The 3888-nt window shown below is 42.3% G+C and overlaps 1 long non-coding RNA gene across 4 annotated transcripts; it reads left to right on the forward strand.

Annotated features, from left to right (window-relative positions):
* Window positions 1-320: 320 nt before the first annotated feature.
* LOC115536382 (uncharacterized) lies at window positions 321-2945 on the forward strand. Of its 4 annotated transcripts, none has more exons than XR_003974668.1 (6): window positions 321-443; window positions 1235-1292; window positions 1686-1729; window positions 1988-2051; window positions 2138-2218; window positions 2408-2945. It is a non-coding gene; the product is annotated as an uncharacterized LOC115536382 (long non-coding RNA). The 4 variants fall into 4 exon arrangements; XR_003974671.1 differs by lacking the exon at window positions 321-443 and adding an exon at window positions 454-554; XR_003974669.1 differs by lacking the exon at window positions 1686-1729.
* Window positions 2946-3888: the final 943 nt, after the last annotated feature.

Consider the following 3888-nt stretch of genomic DNA (forward strand, 5'->3'; position numbering starts at 1 on the left):
ACTATTTCATAGCCTATGTCAACATTATTAGCGTTTTTATTCATTATAGTTTTATTATATTAAAATTCACTTTACATTCCCATTAAGTTTTTGTTGGTAATTATAGCTCAAAATGGCCAAAAAATTTTGGCCATTTTTCACAATTACTTGAAATTCGTATCATAACCCACTTACAGCCACTGAGTTAGAAGGACTGACATGAAAATTAAACAAGTCAACGGGCAGAAAAACTCCAGCCAATGATTTCCAGAACCACAGAGTGGCATTGGACAGTAAGTATGTCAATCAAACGGTCGTACTGCACCCCCCCTCCCCGAGAAGGGTCCAGCTGCAGGCTTGGGCGTTCCCGTCATGACACAAAAACGCCCATCGGGCGTTCCCGTCATGACACAAAAACGCCCATCAGGCGTTCCTGTAGCGTTTCATCGATCAATCAAGAAGAGGTGAGTGAGTTTCGCAAGGCATACTGGGTATGCTACCCTTCCTTTTTTGGCGGTTTTACCTCGTAGTAACTTTCCAGAAAAACGAAAGGGTTATGATGAGAGATTATGTCAGTAAGTATGATATTGTTTATTTGACAACATTGGCTGTGAAGTATTCTCATTTAAATCACTGATTTAGCTGTGGTATCGTTGTATCCGAATTCGAATCCGATATAAATACTCGTGACAAGCATGGTTCGGTAGCAGCGAATGCTATGCTATCGTCCATAAACGTTGCATACTATTCAGAAATCAGCAACGTTTAAGACGGTTTGTAGGTAGAGGGTATAGTTTGCAGCGAAGGCTTTGCCGATTATTTTACTGTGAGGTTAACATTACCAAAGTACATTGTTAAGTTGGATGTTAAGGTGTCAGCTGGCATGGTAAAAGGCATGAAATCGCGGCCACTCTGCTTCGTTGTGGTGACACACGCATCGGATTAAACTGTGCATGTAAACGTACTAGTACGTCTAAACGAACTAGTATGTTTACATGCATGGCATATCAGAGAATTCTGTCAGTTCGGTCGCGGCGCAACGAATGAATAAAGATCGTTAGCACTCTGAAAAACAGATGACAGATGTGCCCTTAGTTACTACTTTATTACGTCTTTATTTCGTTGATGACCAACGTTTAGGAAAACATGTACTTTTAATTCACCCTTGGGTGAAATCGAAGCGTAGTGTGTACTGAATGCTTGTTGATGATTATGCATATGAATTGCAACTTACACGTCTTCCAAACCTTTTCAGTACCCTGGCACATGCTTTGTCCAATGGACCATGGAAGGGACTTTACTTGGCTGACGAGGTAAAACGTGTGGCTGGCGCACGATTCATTGCATCTCGTAGAGTAGCATTCAATGGTAGACAGGCAGGCCTCTAGATTGTTTATTATGATTTAATGAAGTGTTCCTATGTGACGCTGATGGGCCCTGGTTGCTGCTAAATGCTTGTTGAAAGTGCATTGTGCACTTTTTGTATGTAGCTACAAAATGAGGGTGGATATCACTTCATAGTTTATAGGCATTATATACTAATAAGAATCATTGACAAATCACATTCCCCTTTTACCACCACAGGACGCACCTCACCAGTATCAGAGCAACAGCTGTGGGGTGTTTATGCTGATGGTGAGATGCATTATTTTCAGAAATGATGACTAGTTTGCAAAACAACTAACTCATTTGTATGTTAATTTCAGTACGCAATGTATTCTACCCTCAAAAGCAATATGATTTCGGTGAGGTGAGTTCTTTCAAATCTCAATCAGATGTGTAGCATGAAATATAAGGCTTTTAATAATTTAGTCATCCTTACTGGAGGCTACAATTAACATGCATCATAGGTCATACACATTACTTTGTCTTCAGGTACTGCACTTACGGGAGGAGATGGCTACATCTTCACAATAATTTACACTGCCATAGTACACTGCTAAACAGTACTGTAACATGGATTTGTATTAGGCTATGAAGTCATTTAAAGTATAACTTTACTTTTCAGGGGGACATGCTCTCTATCAGGAGGTGGTGGTTGGACTGCTGTTGGAGACCTTTATGCTTGAAAGGTTCATATACTGTGTCCATGTTGCTATTTACTTATTTTTGGTGCTCAAGAAGATCGTAGCCAATACACTTGTCTCTCTGTCTCTAGCCCTGCAGAACTAGCTGGCTCCTTCTCACCCTCTCCATCTCCCCATCTCAGTCACACCTTCCAATCACTAAGCAGTGAAAGGTATTACATACCATGTCCATACTTTTCTATTTACGTATATTCTCTCTTGCTCTTTCTCAGACTTTTGTTTAATGGTGTGGGTAGTGTTGGTCTGGGCTTGTGTGATTGAATTGAAGGTTGATTATAATCCCTGTTTCTCTCCCTCTCTCTCGCTCTCCTTCACTCTTTTTCGGCTCTCGCTCTCTCTAGCCCTGCAGGACTAGCTGGCACACCAAGCTCACCCTCTCCATCTCCCCATCTCAGCCACACGCTCCAATCTGGCACAACAGAGGACAGGCCATTCTTACCACCCGAAGTCCTTCAGCAAATTGTACAAGAGACGCTGAGACTGGACATGGCGATGCTTGGCGTGTTCAACAGGGTTTCAAACACATTCCGAGAACTAATCAAGCCTCTCCATCCTTCAATATATAAATGACAGTTTGGCAGGGGACATTAAGCTTAATAAAGACAATCTCATATACATAACGGTTAGAAAGATTTACAACAATGCAGGCTGTGGCAGTGGCCTTGCGCTACGCCTCAAAGGCTTCTTAAAAAAGAAGAATTGGCCAAGCGCACCCCTGGTACTGAGGCACGTTGCATATGGCAGGTTTGTCATAAAAGATGTCTGCATAGCATAATGTTATTTTATTACTCCTTTTTCGTTTTATTTGGGACGTCATTTTTGCAATCCCTTTCATTTGTAAATGTACATACTACTGTAGTAAATGTATCTGCCCAGAAATGCTGGTATTTTATTACTCCTTTCTTTTTTGTTTTTGTGACAAATGCTATACGATGTATAACATACATTTGTGCCTACGATGTATGTTGTAAGGTTAATTGTTACAGAGCAATTACTGTATTTTGTCTTTATTGAAAACATTCAGTGGGAAAAGTAAGTGAACACTTGGAGTCAAATGGCCCACTGTTTGAGCCTTCATAGTGTCTGGTAACTGGATTTGAACTGCATAAGGTCCCAAGTGTTATTTTAATCTATTCATTATTTAATTTGGGCATATTCTTAAACAACTATATCAAACATCTCACTTATACCTAATACCCTACCTATACTAACCCAGAAGATAATGAGCATGAGATCATGGAGCCTCCCTGTAATGATCGTGTTGCATCAAGTTTGATGCAAAGTTTGGGCCGAGATCCGACACATAAATGTAAGTTAACATTCTGTAGGCCTAGCTGGCTAACGTACCCGTATTACGAGATCGAAGAAGGGGACGCTAACGTCAGTTCTTTGCTGCCCATACTACTAGATCGACGAAGAAGAACGGGGCGTTCCAGCCTGCGTAAACGAGAACGCCCACCACACGAGAACGCCGGGGGGGCGTTTTAGTCTGCGTGAACGGGAACGCCCACGACACGGGAACGCCCATTTGTGTCTGCAGTCGGATGACATTGCCCTCCCCCGCTCCCCGCGTGTGTCCCCTTCGTGCACGTACTCAAAGCTTGTGACCCAGTGCAAGCTTCTGTTTGTTGTTATCCTGCGGTAGCTACTGGAGCTAGCTAACTAGGTAATGGCTCGCTCTCATCTGTGTTCGCGCTCGTGCATGATTGCCGGTCCATGTACTTGGAATGGGTGGAGTCAGAGTCAGCGTTGAAGGACCATTTGAGTTGTGTGTTTTCAAAATCTGCTGGCGTTTCGCAAATCCCATACCCAACCTTTAAAG

This window comes from Gadus morhua, chromosome 22 (genome assembly GCF_902167405.1).
Source record: "Gadus morhua chromosome 22, gadMor3.0, whole genome shotgun sequence".
In the NCBI taxonomy this organism is placed as follows: Eukaryota; Metazoa; Chordata; class Actinopteri; order Gadiformes; family Gadidae; genus Gadus; species Gadus morhua.